Source organism: Nyctereutes procyonoides, unplaced genomic scaffold, assembly GCF_905146905.1.
Source record: "Nyctereutes procyonoides isolate TBG_1078 unplaced genomic scaffold, NYPRO_anot_genome, whole genome shotgun sequence".
Taxonomy (NCBI): Eukaryota; Metazoa; Chordata; class Mammalia; order Carnivora; family Canidae; genus Nyctereutes; species Nyctereutes procyonoides.
Window position 1 is genome coordinate 28,553,248 of NW_026575051.1, and position 21,902 is coordinate 28,575,149.

General features: G+C 32.1%; 1 protein-coding gene across 1 annotated transcript in view; it reads right to left on the minus strand.

Annotated features, from left to right (window-relative positions):
• The window catches only part of EYS (eyes shut homolog), a 1,553,129-nt gene that overhangs the window by 1,358,037 nt on the left and 173,190 nt on the right, over positions 1 to 21,902 (minus strand). The gene's annotated exons all lie outside the window — the stretch shown is intronic.

Sequence of the window (21,902 nt, forward strand, 5' to 3'; positions counted from 1 at the left end):
GATATTAATATGGTTTTCATTTTTTGAAAAGCAAAGCATACTAATTTATACATTTTTAAATAATCTGTGCCCATAGTTTTCAAAATGTACCGAGCAAATAAATGACTAGAATCACTGTGATGATAGCTTTTCATTTTTAACTTGAAAGTTATTATCATCTATATGGATATCACTTTTAAATAAGTTGCAGGAAAAATAGTTGGAATTTAACAGGAGAAAAAAGAATAGAATGGATTGAAAGCAAGGAAGAGTTGACAAAGTGGAGGAAAAATTACCACTTTCAATTCAAAGTCATTTAATCTTCAATTTCCACAATTTTAAGTTTTCCTAGGTTTTAACCTCTTCTGAAAATCTGCATTGCTTTTTGTGGGAATAAAAGTTTCTTGGAAAGTTGGGTACAATGAACATTTGCAATTTCTATTATGTGTAGTTACCTTTAATCTCAAAGGAGAAAAACTGTTTTGTGTTAAATACAGTCTAAGTCACAAGATATTGGTGGTGGGGAGGGAGATATATATACTGACCAATAAGCAGTTTAAAAGTTTGTGAAAATGTCTTTCTTGTATAGGTCAAAAACTAATAAAACTCCTATCAGATATTATAAAAGTAACATGGTCTCAATCTCCTGGTAACTACAGAGACATTTTGTGGCAGAATATGATAAATGATTCTTAATATAACTGTGCCCATGTACAAGACAAAAGAAAATGTATACTCAGTTTCTTAAAACCTGAATCTACCATACACTTATGGCTAAAATTTAAAGGAATAGTTATTCTGCCTTTTTTTTTGCCATTTGAAATTAAAATTAATAAACTTTTGTGCAATGATATAATTATGAAAATATTCTTTAAAGAAACCTTTTTTCAAAAAGAAAGAAAAAGGGGGTACCTGGGTGGCTCAGTTGGTTGGACATCCAATCTTGAGTTTGGCTCAGGTCATAATTTTGGGGTCATGAGATGGAAACCCCTGCCCCCATCAGGCTCTGTGGTCAGCATGGCATCTGCTTGAGATTTTATCTCCCCCTCTACTCCTCCCACCACTCTTGCTCACTCTCTCTAAAATAAATAAAATCTTTAAAAAATAATAAAATGAGCCTTTTTTTCAAAAAATTTTAGAGAAACAGAAATGAATAGAAGTAGAAAAATCCTGCATGGAGAAATGCAAACTGGAGAGGAAAATAGAAATAATCAATTTTTATGATGTTCTGTGTGCTTGATAACTGGTATCACACATCTATGCAAGATGATTAAAAGTGATTAGAATAATATAAATATATCTGTATACACAATTTTAAAACTAATTATAGGTGACAGGTATTGATGCCTTACTTGTTTCTCTCCTTCCATACATTTACCCCTTGAAGTAATGTGAAGCCATTTGAGATTTTCTTTAATCAAGGAAAAGTGAGGGGCAATGTTGTGCTCCATATCAGGATAGAAGCATTTAAGAGTCATTGTTTGACCCCTGCCCTCCTCTTCCTCACTGGTAGTTATAAATGAAGGTGCAATACATAGGAGCAGCTGGGAATATTTAACCATTAAGTAGGGGAAAGCTGCCTCAGAACTTCCCACTGATTTGCAGTATATTTCCTGTGAGTGAGAACTAAACGTCTGTGGTGTTAATCTTTGGAGTCTTTGTGTAGCACAGCATAAAATATTATATCCTGAGAGATAGATTCAATAAATTTTTAAAAAATGGTTGATGTGCTTTGTACTTGATTGTAAATTTAGATAGTAAAATGGCCACAAAGGAATTGAAATATCAAATAGTACTAAAAAATGAAATGATATTTTTTAATGTTTAGAAAGTGACACACAAAGCCAAAATGGTTGGTTTTCAAATATTCCATTGGCTCTATATGATTGATCAGTAAGAAAGATCAGTCTTTGCATGGAATTTAACATTCAACATAACTTCTATTTTTAACTACCATTAGTGAGAATTTTCTCCCACTAATCTTTCTGTGCTTTAAAATTTGATGAAAAGTGTAGGAAAATCAATGCTAGGTTAGAACTGAGATAACCAGGTGTCATTCCAGGTCTGTTTTGTGAAGAGACTGACCTTGGACAGCTCACACGATCTTTGTTGCTCACGTGTAAAGTTAAGTGAGGTGGGATAAGAGGATGTCTATTAGTTACTCAGTTCCAAAGATCTACCTGCAGATCCCCAAATATTTGCTCTAGTTACCCACTACCACACAACAGCTCTTGTGTCTGTTGTTTGATTTTCCTGATTTATTTTTTCCTTCCTATTTAATTGCTTCTGGGGCTTAACAATGTTTCAAATCCTCACCAAAATGGGGATTCCTCCATAATGCTTTCACTCCTTTATCATTAAAAATTGTCTCTGTTTGAACTCCATTAGCATAACATCACTGCTCCATGTGGTATTTATTATTTGTATTTGTGGATTATTTTTCATATTTTGCCTATTTAATATATCATAAATATTTCTAAAGTACACAATGCATGCTTAAGATTATTTGTATGCCACTTGATACTCGCAGTAAGGGAGAAATCTTTTGTTATGTATTCTCTAAAAATACTTTTAATAACTATGGATAAACACACACACACACACACACACACACACACACACAAAAGGACCCAAGTACAAAAGTAAGGAAAGAAAAAGCTAAACTAGGGCTTCTATAGAATTATTTTCCTATGAAGACTTTTCAAAAAAGGGCCAGTACCTTTATTTTATCAAATCATATTATTTGTTCTTTTACCCTATTAATCCATTTTCCCAAATATTACATTTCTATTTATTTTCTATTACCTGAAACCTGAAAGCTTTTACTGAATCTAGGTCTCAGAGTTACCAAGTACTATAATCACTCTTTGGAGTAAATTTACTTGAAGAACTTTGCACTTCTTCTCTGATCCTTAGAGAAGAGAGAACAACATTTCAAAATGCATTAGGATCATTTTAAGAGCAGAAAATGTTATTTATATAATTCAGGTTCTGTTAACTTATACTACACATCACCTACTGCTATAGTGTAGAATGAAATAATTAAAATTTAGTTAATGGTTATTTTTTAAGTTTCTGCACTTTGAAAAGATTATATATATATATATATATATATATATATATATATATATATACATGGTGAGCACAAAATAACAAAACAGAGACCTTAGCTGCATGATGTCTCTGTGCTCACCATGCATCTGAAACTGAATGCTTAGGTAGCAAATATCCAGAGCATTCTAAAAGGACTTCCTTAAGTGTATAATAAAAGGCTGATATGTTACCTTTAAAGTAATCATGAACTCATTTATGGTTTGCATAGCGATTAACAAAATGTTTTTCACACAGACATGCTATATTTAATACTCATATGAGAGATAAAATATTAATATATAACATCTGTCTATATAGAAATATGAAGAGGTTATATTCTCAGTATAAAAGTGCTTTAAGTCCTTAAATTTCTGTACTTGTAAATAAAATATTAAAATAAATAAATAAATAAATAAATAGGATGCCTGGGTGGCTCAGCAGTTGAGCTTCTTTCTGCCTTTGGCTCAGGGCATGATTCTGAGTCCCAGGATGGAATTCCACATCGGGCTTCCTGCATGGAGCCTGCTTCTCCCTCTGTGTATGTCTCTGCCTTTCTCTCTCTATGTCTTTCATGAATGAATAAATAAAATCTTTAAAAAAATATTCTGTACTTGATTTAGTTCTAAATAGTGCTCATGTATCTTTTCTAAGACTTTCTCTTAATTCTGAGAGCTTATTCTATCTGCCTGGCAATGTAACTGTACTTAAATTAGCCAGGAGAGATTTGGGTTACTTGCAACCACAGAATACTGATATTATTGGCTATCTTCAACTTATTCCTAATTATTTTCTCAATATATTACATGTCATATGGTGTCAAAAACGTATTTAATAATCAAATGGAATGATTAGAAAATGAATTAATCAATTGCTGAATGAATGTATTACTTAATATATTCTCTGCTGAAAAGATGAGTCCTATATAACATTCAGTGACCTATCTCAAACTAGAAACACACTAACTTACTCACTTAGAAAATGACATCTTATTACTTGTTACTTGAGAGCTGGAATACATAAAATGTAATTACCATTTGGAGAAGGCAAGAGCAGTTTTGAATTCTATACATAGTTCTGTACTTCCTATAAATGTCTTCACATGCTACTTTTTCAGGGTCAGATGAAATGCCACAATCCACATCGATTTAAAGGTATATGTTGTGTTTGAGATGCAATATTTAGGTGCATTTAAGATAAATGTAGCTGTTGTTAAATTTAAAGAATGCCTTTAAGATATATATTTTTTTAAGATTTTATTTATTTATTCACAAGAGACACTGAGAAAGAGAGGCAGAGACATAGGCAGAGGGAGAAGTAGGCTTCCTTTGGGGAGCCTGATGCAGAACTTGATCAGGATCACAGTCTGAGTCGAAGGCAGATGCTCAACCACTGAGCCATCCAGGCAACCTGCCTTTAAAAGATTTTAATGGGGCTTCCATTTTTAAAAGATGATGAAGTAGTTGTACCTATTTGAAAAGCATCCTTTATGTCCATAAACATGTTGTTCTCACAAAGCCATCACATTAATTATTGATACTATATTATTCTAAATCCATTTTATATCTCTTGGGCCTGTACTCAAATGGAAAGAAATATTAAATAATCAAAGCAGATACAAAGGAGATAATTTGGTTTTGTAATGGGTGGGAACAAATTTTAAACAGTAAGAAATCAGAAATCAAATACTGTGTACTGATCATACAAATGAAAGTATGATTTCAGAAACAAGATTCAATGAGTTAATATGATAAAGCATAAGAACCGTTTATTTATAGAAAGAGCTCTTTCAATATTCCATAACAATAGACAGCCACAAAAAAGTCACTTAAAAATAGTCTTACAGATTTGTATTATAATTAGCATGTGAGAGATCAAAAGTTAATGCATTATTTTTATGAAGACTGGATAAATAAAAATGTGTTTTCTATATAACAACAGTAACCAGTAGTGGATTTATAAACAGGAATATAACTTTAATCTAAAAATAGAATATGAAGCAATGAGCACTTGTATGTATGTGCACGTGTGTGTGTGAGAGAGATTTAAAATTAAATTAAGGAGAAGGAAATAGATATAAATAAAAAAGCACTGATCAACAGAAAAGAAGCCGTTCAGGATGGTTAATGGTAGAAGTACTGAGAAGAAAGTAGGAACATTAGGCAGATTACAGAACTGAAACTACATTTCCACAATGATTTACAATGTTATACTTAAAAGAAAAAGTAAATTTTAATCTGCATTCTTCTTCTATTCTTTGTCTCCAATGGATCATGCACACTCAAATCTCAAGAATGCAGATTAAAATAGACCTAGGTCTTCCCAGATTTTGATATATCTAGCATGAAATTTTTTGAACCTATTTACCAGAGCCTACTGAGGCTATTGACTATTATAATAGGCTATTATATTCAGGAATGATATCTTGCATATTCATAAATGGCAAGTTATTATCTATTCTGCAGAAGTTCAACAAATGATTAATATATTACAATTTTTGAAGTAAATACCTATGGAAGCACCTACTGGTGTTAGAAATAAGCATGAGAAAAAAATAAATAAGCATGAGAGAATCTTTGCAAATAAGTGTGTGAAATAGATTGGAAATAAGTAACAAAGGTTGATTCTGCCCATTTAATATATTTGAGTCCTACCAAATTATTAAAAATATAAATTTTACTAGATAAATCATGGTTTTGGGTGTAGATTGCATAATAAAAATGATGGATTATTTATAGATTTGGGAAAGACTGTGAATAAATATGTATTTAAATATTCTATTTAGGGTAGGAAAACATCTAACATTTATGCTATTTATGTATAATTTATATCCTCCAATTTCCTCTACTCTTCCAAAACTTGAGAAAGCTTACAATAAAAGAATAATAAAAAATAAGGCCATTGACAAAAGATAGGAGATAGTCCCAAAGGCAATGCTCTGAACATAGGAAAGAGAATGGAAATGTTTATGAAAGTATACAAGCCCAAGTTAGGACAGTTATTGAGAATGGAAACAAACATCTAACATTTAACTTCCTGGCGACTAAGTGTGACTAGGAAGGATAAGGGGAATATGTATTCTCATTCTTTAGGAAGAGTCAGAACATTATTTATCTGAGTAGAGAAATTGGTGGAATTAAACTCAGAGTGAACTTTTTCTATAACATAGCATGTGGCATCTTCAATGTCAAGTCTTCAGAAGATATCAAAATCACTTTAAAAAATCCCTTTATATAATTTTATCTTATATTTATAATAGTTTATTAATGGTCAGCTTAATTACAGAAATATCAAAAAACTAAATCAGCTCAATAAACTGTATCATCGTTCTGGCTTCAGGATTTATAATCAGTCACTTAATGATTTATATTACTAATATTTTAAAAACTAAAAAAATATGAAGGCAGATGTCATCTCCAATTAAAGCCCCTTAGTCATTATTCAGCCTTTCATCACCCTGTTCATTCCATCCTGACTCCATAAGCATTGTGGGCCAGTATTAGCTCTAAAACACAGCAACCAGATCCTACTCAATAATTCAGAATAGAGGGGATCCCTGGGTGGCTCAGCAGTTTGGCGCCTGCCTTTGGTCCAGGCATGATCCTGGAGTCCCCGGATCGAGTCCCACATCGGGCTCCCTGCATGGAGCCTGCTTCTGTCTCTGCCCCCCCCCTCTCTCTGTGTCTATCATGAATAAAAAAATAAAGTCTTAAAAAATAATAATAATTCAGAATAGAGTCTCTAGTGAATCTTTGTCCTTCATGTCTTTGAACATACTCCCTACATTTTATAATCACCCACGTTATACGTCCTGCTTCCCAAAGTAGAGCTTAAGAACAAACAAAAATACATCTTTAGAGTGCCCTGTAGTTGGATATATGCAAATGACTCCAGTTCTATCAATTAGATGTCTAAGTGAGCAACACTTAATTCTGATAGAATTCAGAAGTGAGCAACTAGAGGAGGCATCTGTACATAACAAAGACACAATGTTCATACAAGCATCAGGCAGCCAGGCAGATATGTTTGTTTCTATAATTTTCAACAAACACTGACAGAACGTGTAGCATCCAATCTTGAGTTTTACAGGATTGATCTCGTTTGTTTCTGTTTATTTTTTTCAGGCTGTGTTTTTGAGTTTCTCCTGTTTCAGTCCCTGTGGAGTGGTGGGACGTGATTCTTGTCTGTAGAGCTATAGACTGACTTCTAGCCCTCATGAGACTATGTGCTATATCTAATATTGTTTAATAAAATCTTTCCCTACTTAAATCTTACAGAGTAGATTCTCCTTTCCTATATCTAAGCTTCAAGTTGGATATATGGTCCTAGCAGATTACAATAAAACCTTTACCAGCCCTGATAGGATGCTGTGCTAAAATTACTTCCCTCCACACACTTTATGTACATATGCTTATGGTAGATTATATAAACCCAATCTAATGTAATGCATATGTTGGCATTTTTTAAAAAGATTTGTATTTATTTATTCGAGAGAGAGAGAGAGAAGGAGAGAGAGGCAGAGGCACAGGCAGAGAGAGAAGCAGGCTCCTTGCAGGGAGCTGGATGTGAGACTGGATCCCAGGTCTCCAGGATCAGGCCCTGGCCTGAGGTGGCGCTAAACCGCTGAGCCACCCGGGCTGCCCGATATGTTGGAATTTTAGATAGTTCATGTGAATGTGTTACATCTGTCCATAAAAAAGAGTTTTTCTTACACAGCCATAACTTTCCATGTCAAGACATTTTGGATTCTGACTCTACCTTTTTTTTTTTTTTATCTCTGAGGTCAATTTTAGGTTTATTCATTATGAAGTCAAGATGTTTAGTACATTAATGTATAATATATTAATGCATTATCTGAACAAATTCTTACTGCAGATTGTGGGAACAGTCAGCCACCATAATCGTGTGAGCCAATTCCTTATAATCGATCAACAAATACAAACATATATAGAGATATGGATAGATATACATGCATATATATGGATATGAAGATATATACAGATACAGATAGATAGATAGACAGACAGATTCAGATTCTGTTTCTCTAGAGGATTTTGACCAATACAGATAGATATTTAGTATTGGAAGTGATTCTAGCAAAACAGAATGTAAGGATGAGTTTTCTTAATTTGTACTAGGATATCTGAAATTGGCTTTCTAATCTGATTAAAGATACCAATGACTTTATTTCCAGTAATAAAGAGAGTAAAGATAGTCTATGATGTGATCTGGCAATAGACATACCCAATTTTACTACTGGATCCTTCTCATCAAGCACTTGTAAGAAGTAAGGATCTGGGTGAAAATGTATATAATACTTTCAAATATTTTGCTTAAACTAACGAATATAATGACACTGACTGCCTGTTCTTAACATCACTGGACAAAGTAAAGAAGATGATGAGTTCTAGGATTTGAATTCCCAAACGAGGGATGCCTGGGTGGCTCAGCGGTTGAGTGTTTGCCTTTGGCTCGGGGCGTGATCCCAGTATGGGGATTGAGTCCCACTCCAGGCTCCCTGTGAGGAGCCTGCTTCTCCCTCTGCCTGTGTCTCTGCCTCTGTCAGTGTCTCTCATGAATAATAAATAAAATCTTTAAAAAAATGAATTCCCAAACAAAACATTACATAAATTACCTAAACATTTCTATTTGTGCTTTGAAGGAGACTTTCATATCCTCTAACCACAGAGCTAAGACTATTGAAAATCAAATACAGAACCTCATCCTTTGACTAGCTGAATTACAACACAAGTTGAACTCTCAGGCTCCCCCTATGTCTACTTTTAAAGTGAGAACATTAACTGGGAAATAATGGGATCCTTAAAGGGAATATGGATGTATGTAAAGAGCCTGATAGAACTGGGAAATCTCTAAATTTGATGACTCTTCTTTCCAAGTAGAAGAGATCTTCACCCCAAGTGGGCCTCTCCACTCACTTCTTAGGAAATCCCTGCATTGCCTGAGGAAATAGCAATGGATTCCCCTGAGGGAGCTGCCACCCATTACAATGCTGATTCTTCTTAGAACTCATCCTTAACAACCCTTTATGCTTCTAGAATTATAACTAGATTTAAATCCTAGCAGGCCCCTAAAGGTGCAGTGGAAAGTGTGGACCCACTACACTCCAAAAGAAGTACTTGAGTTTTCTAACTTATGCAGATAGAAATCCAGAGAACATGTATGGATTTAGATATTAAAGAAGTGCAATAATGGTGCAGAAATATTAAGTTGGATCAAGACAAACTTATTAATATAACCTCAAAAACAAATTTTTAAAAAGTAAAATTTTATGTGTGCTTATATCTCCATTAAACTTGATAAAGTTAGTGTCTATTATAACCAGCATTATCAATGATATAGTGAAAATCCAACTATATTTCTTTGAAAATATCTCAGCTTATATATTTATCCAGCTTAAATTTTGCTAATTTAACACCTTCATATTTGGTGTATACATATAAAAAATACAAATTTACTAAATGGTTTTAAGTATATAGTTAATCCCTATGACTTTATTTTATTTGATACCTTGTATCAAGCTAAATAAACACATGTATGAAAGCACAGATAGATAGGTTGATAGGTCAATATATGATGCATTATTTGTTAGGAAATATTTTAAAATGCCTAACATCGGCAGACTTTATGAAGCAATAAACTGGGATTACTCTATAGCTTATAAAAACATACTTAGCAAAAAAACAAAAAAAAAACAAAAACAAACAAAAAAAACATACTTAGTTAATTCACATTTGTGTAGCATTTATATAGTAAGCTATTAGATAGTCTATTATGTAGTCATACAGGAATCCTATTCCTAATTAAATGAAAACACAGTGAAATATTATTTTGAAAAGTTGGCTAAACTTCCTTTTCTCTCTTTTTTACATACCTATGGGTATTTGATGTTTTCTGGCTATGATTTAGATCTGAGTTAACTGGAATCACTGTTCTCTTTCATATCTATTGATGTGACATAGATTACTGCTGCCAACCTTACTTTCTCTCCCTGCTTAAAGGTCTCACTAACATTAACGTACTACTCCCTTGAAAGAAAATGTTTTAAAAACAAATTTTGAGTGACATCTGGGTGGCTCAGTGGTTGAGCTTCTGCTTTGGGCACAGGGCATGATTCTGGCATCATGGGATCAGGTCCCACGTCGGGCTCCCCAAAGGGAGCCTGCTTCTCCTTTTGCCTATGTCTCTGCCTCTTTCTAATGAAAAAATAAATAAAATCTTAAAAAAAAAACCAACAAATTTTGAAACTCAACATTTCTATATAACCACTAAATATAATGGTAGTTTGAAAGGTATTGTAGATCCTTAGATATCTTTTCTAAAAACAGCAATCTGTATATTAAATTTTAAAATAAGAAATGGATAATTGGAAAACTGATTTAATGTCTGTGCCATTTTCCTATACATTTTATGGCTTAAGTCTCTGAAATATAACTTTGCAATCATTTTATTGCTATTTGTACTGTGACTAGTTTGTCCACTTTTATTTCTCACAGAAATTAAATTTAAAAACATCATTTTCATATTTGTGAGGCCAGTCCAGGATTATCTTTAAGTTATAACCAAAATAACAGAAGATAGAGAAGTCCCATCAATTTTTGAGGAATACAAAAAAAAAAAAAACATTTTTTTCCTCTGTTACATTTTTGGCTGCTATTTTATAATACTTTTTAGATTTACTCAGCATTTTTGAAGCCTGTGCAGATTAGAAATCTCTTAAGAAATGCTCTGACAGCAAGAAAATCCATGTTATCTTCTATTCATAAAAATGATCATTCTGGAGAGGTACTTTCCTTCAGTAGCACTTGGAAGCTTGTTTATATAATGTAGCAGCAGAATGAAATTTTCAAAGAAATTAGAAAAGTACAAAAGTATTAAAAATTATACAATGCCTATGGACAGAAAAATTATTAGATAATAGGAAATTCCGTAAACATACAAATATTACTGGCATATCAAATTGAATTGTGAGTGCATAAGTAATCCAATTCCTAATAGAAAGAGAATGGAATTTGAGAACTACATAATTTTACCTATAACAGTATGCAGAAAAGTCAGGAAGAAAAATTCCCTAGCTATTGTTGGAACTTAACACATCTATATCAATATTCTGGATGATGATGTCATGGACTACTTTGGTCTCTACCCATCATGAGGTTTTAATCATGCCTTGGCTAACAAAGAATATTTCCTAGGATAGTCAAAGAGCAAGGGAATGAAAAGGAAATTTTGATCTAATTACCCAAATATTCTCCCCAACTATTTCTTTATTATGCCTGTTGGATATTATAAACACAGAAATATCAAGTTAGATTTTACAGCCAGTAAATTAATTCTACTTGGAACAATGTTATTTCCATACCTATACCTTTATATAATAAAATGTATTTATTTCTATCTCTGTTTTTATTTCCTCTCATTCTATTATTGCTCAGTTTCTTAACAATTAAAATTATTATACAGTATACATGTCTCGTACTTTCAAATTAACAATCTAGCCTTTATACATTATCTCAGTCTCTGCCAAATATAGACATATCCTGCTGTCATTTGCCATTTCTTGTTTCGGGTGCCTTGAATTTCATGAGGCTTTTAAAAAACTCCGTTTCATTCCATTAGTCCTTCAAATATTATATTCTGTAATCCCACAGGCAAAATTGTTGACTAATTATTGACACCAAGTCAGATTTTCCACATCTTTCGAATTAAAAATTAGGACCTAGAAACCCATGGAAATATACATATATCTTCAACACTTAACTATGATGTCTTCAATACTGATAAAATTTTATATCCATGTGCTTAAGATTCACTAAGTTAAAAAAATTTTATCTAATGAGTGGTAGTGATTCTTTCTTTGAAAGAACTAAAAATGCTTTGAATGAAAAGAAAATATCAAAGTAAGTTATTACTAACATGCTGATATTTATATATAGTAGGTAGCATTGCAATTTAAATTATTTGTGGCCCTGGGCTTTTTGATATTTGATGCGATTAAAAACAGCTAATGGGATTTTGTCATTTTGGTTTTTGTTTTTGTTGTTTGTATGGCTGCTGGTTTGTTAGCTTGTTTATTGATGGCTGTTTAACATCAATGGGAAAATGAAAAAAAATTAAGTAAAGTCTGGAACAGCTAAAGGACCCTTATGCTCTAGTAATATTACTACTTTCTATTAATATACTGAATTTCTCTCAGGAAACTCAAGATCCATTCAATATTTCTCATACCACGTGGGGCAAGTAGGCAAAGGAAAGATAGAATGTCAACCTATATAACAGGAAAACTAAAAGAGAAGCAAAGTATTTTACAGAGATTATTGTCTATAGTTGAAACAGGACCAAAAAATCATTTCTCATTTAGCTACTTTGGCCCAGAGTGGGTGATATCCATGCTTGTATTTTTACTGCCATTTGCTTTGGAATACTCCACAGGATAAAAATGAGCTCAGCATAAATGATAAATATATCAATACAAATATCTCATGTGTAAGATGAATATATTGGGTCATTTTGCTTGGGAAGTTAATTTGTACTATCTGATGAAAAGCTGCTTATCTTCCTTATTACAAGATGGTTATTTTATAAGACTTTAATATAAATGCTTGACCTTTAGAAATCTAGTTCTTTTGGAGAAAATCCCAGATGCACTTACAGTTAGAACCAATGTCGAATATTTTGTGTTGCCAGACCACTAATTAAATTCCTGCACATAACCTTTTTCTTCCTGAAATGCAACATTTAGTAAATTATTTTATAATTATGCAAACATTGTTTTACACAGCGTTTGCATTTTAATAAGTTTAGGGGAAACCACAATTTAGAATGAAAGCAGAATCTGAAAGAAAAGGTCTTATACTAAAGCTAAAAAGCTCCCATCAAATCCTAATGACAGACACTACTTTCTGTGAGGCTGCAATTCGTTTGCCATTTTAAAAGTTCTGTATATTATCTGTTTATTTTTTTTCTATTTTTGAAGAAGTTTAAATATAACTCCAAAATAACAGAATAAGAATCTTCCAGATTAAAGAATAACCATCCTCTTTCCCACAGCCTTTTCTTTAATATTCTCTCTGAAATATGTGTCTATGGATCCTGTCTTCTATTTGGTTGGATGAGCCTTCAGTAAGCTCAAAACCTAAGGATCAATGTAAACATAAATATAATACCCATCATAATTCCCTTGGTTTCAGCAGTATTTCAACTGGACAGGATAGGGATAGAGCAGTATATTATTAACAAGACTAAATGTATATTAATTGTTTAATTAAAGGAGATTTTTGTGACAGAATAATTACCGTAAGATATTTAAATGTCTTAATTTGTTAAATATTTTTATCTCACCCCCTTTTTCTGTTCTTTAGAATATAATCAGTATATACCTCGAACTTGCTTATGAGAATGTTATAAGTAAAGACCTGGCTCAAGTTGTGGCATGATTCATGTGAAACATTTGGTATCTTAGCTGCCTGAGCCTTTGCTAAATTTTCAGTGCCATGATGTGCATTATAAAATAAAATATAGGAACAGATAAAGAGGAATAAAAGATCTAAGACAAGCAATATCACATGACAGACATATAGATGACAGATAGATACATACATACACATATATGTATATGCATGGGTATGTATGTATATATATACAATCACTAAAGACTTATGCATTTTTTAAAGACTTACATATTTAAATATATCACTGCCAAGACATTAATTTGTAGTCACAGTTTGTTCATTCATTTAACTCATTTACTGATCTTAGTATAAGAGATCTTTTACGTATAAATGTGAAAGGAAATTACATTCAGATAAACAGAAAATGGAGAATTCATCACAGCAGAAATGCTTGAAAGGCTATGCTAACTGGTGATTATCATGCACAGGATAAAAGAAAGCCATTGAAAGCCTGGAGATATAGGAAAGAAATAATAACAACAAAAGAGCAAAATGCAGGTAAATCTAAATAAATACTGTCTATATAAATGATAACAATAATGTCTTGTGCAGTTTTAAGTATATGCAAAACAACATATTCAAAAATATGCATGTATCTGGAGGGTTAAATGTGGTAAAAGTGTGTAAAGCCTACGCTTTTTCTGGAATGTGGTATAAGTACTAAATTACATTAAAATATGCTAAACTAATTAAAATATTGTAATCTGTAGGGTGAGCATCTAAGAATAGTAAAAGTATATGTAAACATCAACTTAGTAGGGGAATAAATGGAATAAGAAAATACTTCATCCATACAAAACAATACAGAAGGGAGAAAAAACTGTAACAGAACAAATGAAACAAATGTAAAACAAATATTGTAGAGATATATTTAAACCCAAGTACAAAATAATTATATATAAATATGAATTATATATAAGTGGACTAAAATCTCTAAATAAAATATAAAGACAAAGGTAATATTAGTGTCCTTGAAATATGTATTAAATAGGAAAATATGTTTATTTTATGAAAGTATGAATTATAAACTGAAGTTCTGGGAACACATCACATAGGTTTAACATAACATAGTTTGAGCTATATAACATAGCTCAAATTAAAAAGGCAAATTTTAGGGGATCCCTGGGTGGCTCAGTGGTTTAGCCTTTGGCCCAGGGTGTGATCCTGGAGTCCCAGGATCCGGTCCCACATCAGGCTCCCTGCATGGAGCCTGCTTCTCCCTCTGCTTGTATCTGCCTCTCTCTCTCTCTCTCTCTCTCTCTCTCTGTCTCTCATGAATAAATAAATAACATTTTTTAAAAAAAGGCAAATTTTAGAACTACTTGGAAATTATTAAAGAAACAATTGATGCAAGGGCCTCTAACTTATTTATACTGCATGTATACATATGTACACACATTTATATATGTGTATGTATATGTTTATATCTGTGAAAACATATAGGGAAGTGAATCCAACATTTTGGATTCACATCAAAACCATGTGGGAGTCTGCTGTACAGATTGCTGAAACATATTTGTTCTTCAACACTACCTTCAAACATTCAAATATGTTACACTTGAGGTAGCACCTAAAAATCTCTTTTCTGAAAAAATCTCAAAATTATTTTCCCAATCTTATATGTAAACCATAGGAAAAAAAATTAAATAATTAAACACATATTGTTATTTCTAATATCCAACTACTATTCTAAAAGAATTATTATATGTTAAGCCAGTATGAACCCAACATTCATTACTTTTGCTCTCAATGCACACACTAACAAATTACAATAAATTATAACAAATTATAAAATCCCTGAGAGTAGAGATTTTTCTCAGCAACTTTCCCTTGATTCCCCCAGTAGCCACTAATAATCCTCTATAATTAGTAAACATAAAAAAAAATTAATTTTTCTATGATTTTAAAATAAAAAGCAAAAATATACCGAAAAGCAGTTATTGATGACCCTATTTTGTTTTAATGATGCAGTAACACTGGAAATTAATAACTAAAGAATACATAAAATTGCCAACTAACTTAGAAATCTTATCTTCAAATGCCATATTGATTCATAAAGCTGGAAATCAAGCCTGAAATAAGTCTACTTAGAAAGCAGTGAAAATTAAAAAAAAAAAAAAGACAAAAACCCATATATCAAATTTCTAAAACACAGGTAAAATAATAGCCAGAATAAAATCTGTAGCTCAAAAGTTCATTATTAAATACAAAATAAGTTAAAGTTTAACAAAGAAACAAAAATTAAAGAATAGAGAGAGCAAGACCTTGTGTTGTTTCCTAAAGCTAAAGAAAGGAATTCCATTGTTAAATGTATAAAATATTAAATATAAATCTGAAAACTTGAGAATTATAATAAGTTCCTTGAAAATAACAATTTATTAAGCTCTGGCTAATCAGAAAACACAGACAACACATCTATATATTTTAAAAATCAGAAAAAATTTGAGAAATTAACATTAAGTCAGATAAAATTATTAGAATATGACAATTGAAATTTGAAACCATTAATATTACTAATTAAATCAACTCGTATAAATTAGTAAATTGACTCAATAAAACCCTGGAAACTGATGAGAAATTGATAAGAACTAATCTTCCTAAGAGTACTATTTATCTTGTTAATTAATAAAAAATTCTAAGGGATTTTTGCATGCTTTCAAATCATTTTATTTTAAGTATTTCAGGGTAAAAAGAAATGTTTTTTTTTGTCTTTGTATAAAATAAGCATAAAAGTGTAAGACTGAAAACAGACCTTCTAAAAACAATATAAAAGACTAATTTGTGAGTGCGTGTATATATTCAAAAGTATTTAAAAATTATAAAAGTAAATGTTACTCTTAAATGGCTACTATGCAAAGTTATTACTTCAGCTCCTATGCTTAAGATGTTTAAATTAGAAATAGAAAGATTCCACCTTATTTATTATCTATTTAATATCAAGCCAACACCATGTAGAATGGTAACATAATCTAAAGTCCCATGAAATTCAGGAACAAGAAAATGATGTCCACTATAACCATTAGTATTGTACTTTATCTAAAAAATGTGATAAAGTAGTATTAATATTATCATAAGACCAAATAAGGAAATTTAAAAAAAGAGAAAAACTACTCTTATTTGCAGATAATACAATTCTCTCTAGAAATAAGTGAAACTGCCTTTAAATTATAAAGAATTGTGAGAACTAAATAAGAGACTTTCAATTAGATAAAAAGGATACATCAGTCTTACACAATACCCTCAACCTCTGAAACTAATAATACATTATTTTAGCTAATTGAGCTTAAAATAAAAAAGAAAGAACGAACCTATAAAATTATTCCAAATGAAAGAATTTCACATTGTACACACTCAACCCTTCTTATTTCTCCAGGAAGTAAAAATCAAAATGGGATACAATTTTACATATCACATTGGGGGAAAAAATAAAATTTAATACTTAGTGTTGTGAATGTGTAAGAAGAAAATACATTCATTTACACACTGCTGGTGAATATGGATGGAGAACTCTGTTGTACAAAACAAAAACAAAAACAATCAAATAAAAAATCCATATATATTTCCTTGGATCTAGCAATTCTATTTCAGGTTTGGTGCGTTCATTTAAGCAAATACTCTGAAACCCTTTAAAGTGAGAACATATATCTATCTTGCTGATACAGTGATATTCATAATTTATATGTAAGTAAAAGAATTTATAATTCAAATATATATACACATGAAATCCAATTTTAATTTTCTATAATAGAGGTTGTTTTTCCCATGACATAAGTAGGGAGTTGACAAAGACAAAAAGAAAGCATTTCTGAAGCTCACCTCTGGGAATTTAGGGATGATTGTTCTATGTTGCAGAATGGCCCATATGTCTGTACTAGAGACAAATCAGGTCCCTGGTGATATGTCTTTTGGGTTTACTAAAAGAATTATGTTATGTTGCTGGAGAAACCAGGCCCATTTCTGTGAGAAGCCAAATTCACAATATACTGAAGCTGTGAGACCCTGTCCCTCCCTTGATTATAGATCTGTCCTGGCTAAAGATCTAAGATGGTTTTAAAAAAAATCCAACATGGTTGAATATGATGCTGAGTTTGACATCATCCTATAATATGTCTCAAAAGCTCTGGGCATACACAAAAGGTGATGGAGCTTTTATGAAGAGAGGATGTGTATGCAGCTCCAATGAAAGCCTGAATATGCTGGCTTAGAGAATATACATGAAAAAAGGAATAGTGAATTTAAGACACAACCTCAGTGACTAAATTCAAACAAACATGAACATCTCTTTGGAGAGGGACTTACACTGTCACAGTGAAATTTAGAGAAAACCATGAATATAAGCACCAGGCTTATATAATAGCTACTAATTCTTCCTCTCAGTTATATATTAAATAAGAAAATATATATGAAATAAAAATCAACTACATAATATATAAAATTGAGGTTGATATTTGTGTGTTTTGAAATGATCACAATACAAAATGAAATACTCTATAAATTTATTTTCTGTAAGAATATTTGTGATGTCATAACAGAATTGATGATTATGAAGGCCAAATTAATTCAGCCTCTATTCAAAGTAGAGAGACAAGAATGTGGGCGGAAGTACGTTTTGGTAAATCCAGCCAATGGTGTCAGTTTTTAACACACAGAGTAAAATAGTTCAGTTCTTGAGTGGATGGGATAGTCTAAGCGATCACTCAAGTAAATGTGTGATAAACACCAAACACCAGGGACTTAGCTTTCCTGACTATAGAAGTAGGAGTGTGCCCAGAGTGTTTCTCTTTGTATATAACATCTTTTATTTCTGTCCTTTAGGGACTTTTAGAATGCTTTGGAGAGAGAGAGAGAGAGAATGCTTTGAGGAGAATCAAAATAAAATATGCATGACTTGATTAGGGAAAATGGATTAATAAAATTCTTTGACTTTCTTCTGTCAGTTCCAGGTTTATCAGAAAAACAATTAGGAATGAAGTAAGCTTTCCATGGACCTCAAAGTGCTCTGTCAAAAAGAACAGACTCACAGAACTACTAAGGTATGCATATACTCATACTACCTCAAACTGGGCCAGCCATCTGAGAAATAAGCTAGTATATTAAGACATTGACAGTCAGGCATCAATAATTGAGAGTATATAAAGGAACCCGGGTGCCAGCTGAAGCACAAATTTGGTTGAAACACACTCTTGAATTTCTACAGGAATAGGAATTAACAGAAGTAAAGTAAAGGTCTGTAAAAAATGCATGGGATTTGAAAATGTTTCTATTGCCAAGTAACTAAGACTTTAAAAAGAAAAGAACATTGTCATCTGGGAGGGTAGAGAACCACAGAGCCGTGGAAGTCAAATTTGCAGTATATAAGACTATAGTAGAGAAGGAGTTTGCTTTTAAGATAAGGGCCCTTACTATGTAAATCAGTTGAAAAGAAGGCAGGCTATCAAGGAGGCTTAGCTCAGGTCCATTTTAAACATGGAAAAGCTAGGCCTAATTGTATAGGACAACTTGGATTCTCCTCCTAAACAAAGAGCTACCTAGCCTCTCCCTGTTACCAAGACAACTATAAGAGGCAGAAAAGAAGAATTTGGCTACTTAAGTCAAAAGCAGGAGACACCCAAAATATTTGAAATAGAGACAAAGATAATTCCATATAAGAATTTATCATATTAGCTTAGAGATCTTATTTTGACTATAAAACATTTTAGAAACCAGCAAAGTTGAAAGTCTCAAACTGACAAGGAAAAAATTTAAAAAAATAAATTATGATTCTATCACTAAAATATCATAGGTACAAATAACAAGAGAATTGCAAAAAGGCTATTGCCTTAAAAAAATCCACTGGAATTACTCCCAGATTTTATTTTTTTTTAAAGATTGTATTCATTTATTTTATTTTTTTTTTAAAGATTGTATTCATTTATTTGAGAGAGCAGGAGCAGAGGGGGAGGGAGAAGCAGACTCCTCACTGATCAGGGAGCCCTGATAAACATGGGGCTCCAGGCTCCATCTCAGGACTCCAGGATCATGACCTGAACTGAAGGTGGCCACTCCGCTGACTGAGCCACCCAGGTGCCCCCACTCCCAGATTTTCCCAGTTCTGGAGAACTTCAGATAATAGCACTGGAATTAAATTTAAACCATTTAAGATCTATGCAAGTATATGGCCTTATCATATGATGTTATCTATCACCTTACTCCAGGAGTTAGTGGTCACTAAGAGATTAGACTAGATGGGTTCCTCATGCTGTGCCAAATCACCGTCCACACTGGAAGTTGAATTTTACATTTTCAACTTTATATTTTCATATCCATACACAGCTTCCTCATGAATAATGAGTTAGAAGAGTGGTTAAATGTGGTTCATGATGAGCAGCATCAGCATCACCCAGATCTACTGAGCCCTAGAATTCCTGAATGAGAAACACATGAGGTAGGGCTGACACTCTTGAGCTTTAACAAGATCTCCAGGTGATTCTCATGACCATTAAAATTGTGATCTCCTGGGATAAATATACAGGGATAACATTTAACCTAGAAGTTTGCATATAAGGCTAAAATTTCCACAAAAGATGATAGGATTAAAAAAAGAAGTAATTACACTTTATATAAATGGTATGGTAACACCTTTTAGATGTTATAGGAAACACACGAGTTCATAGATGGAGATGATAAAACTAGGTTAAGGGGAAAAGAGAAGTAGAAACCAGATGGAAAGGGAAAAGATAAATAAAAAATAAAGGGAAAAGAAATTAGGTAGAAGAAGAGACACTGGATAGAAGAAGGATCCAGATGAAGGGAGAGAGAACTGATGACATAGGCAGAAACCAGACAGAGGAAAGGGTGGAGAAGAAAAGGAGCATTGATTTTAAATTGCTCCCAAAATATTTTTGCTTTCAGTTGGATTATTTCTGCACCCTTCAGAAAATTTAGACTGATGAGTTTCTTCACATTTCACTGCATGAAGAACTTAAAACTAGACTGATTATTTAGATATGAGGAAACCCACAGAGTTCTTTAGAATTCTGTAGAAAGAGACCTCATAGAAGATATAGGCCTTCCTAATAATACAGGCTTGTAAATCTTAAATTGGGTTTAATTTTTTACTCCCAGCTGAAGTGTGAGTCATATCAATTTTCTACTATATATCAATGGTGAGTACTACATCATGTGGTTGAACTATCTAGTGTATATATGATATTTAATGGTCATATAATTTATAGCCAGCATACAGTCTTGATATGTAAAATGATAGTGTGCTGATTATGTGTGCACATATATATATATATGTACATATAAACACAGATATCAGAGGACATTTTCTCTTAGTCATGGTTTTAGGAAGAGTTAAATTCCACTCTTTATTCCATTTTATGAACAGTTCATGGTTAATATTATATTTTCACTGAATTTTGGAGGATATCCTACATTTACAAAACAGGTGTCTATATGTACTTTTTTTCCCCTAGGCAGATACTTATGTTTCAATAATACTAGTACATTTTATGCTATTTTATTTTTACTAAGAACATTTTTGCAATGTGAAGTAATGGGACAAACTTTTTAGCAAGCTTACCAGAATTCACACAAATATTTTTTTTCATTTAAAAAAATAATCTGGATGGCCATACATTTATTCCAGTAATACTGCCCCTCTATTCTTGGACCTTATCGTTTTAAATTGCCTCCAAAACCTTCAAGATATTACTTTAAATATCAAATAGGTAAAGATAATTTTCATTTTAAGATGGAAATCCAAATAACATTTAGAGTTGGGTCTGCTTAATAAAAGGGTATATCAGATTGCATAGAACTTTTTTTTCATTATTTTACTTAAAGTTTGTGTAATTTAAAAGTGACAGTATTATTTTCTTCTGTGTGGCCTCCATACTTCTTTCTATAAAGCAATTAAGGGAGTTTTGAAATTATTGTTAATAATCATTTTAATGTAAGACCAAGCATAAAATCTCAAGTAACATACATTTGAATGTTTAATTTTTGATATTCTTATATCAAAAGATGACTTATTACTACATAGCCACTGTGAATATCATCCTATGACTTTACAGAGGATATAGTATGTTTGTGGTTTTATGGAGTTTTTTTAATCTTACTAATGGAGCATTAAACTGACCTGGAAAATACTGAAATTAAGTTTTATTTTTAATCTAAGCACTCAGTGTGCTTGGCAGCCAAGAAAGAGGTTGAAGGGCAATACTGAAGCTGTTTAGGCAAAATTATTGGGAGGTTAAGGTTGCCTGTTTTTCTCCTCAGACCTTTGACATATATATCATACTCTATGGTTCAGCCTGGCCTTTTTAGCCTCATTTGCATGAGCCAAAGTTGTGTAGTCAGCAATGTAACTGCCCAAAG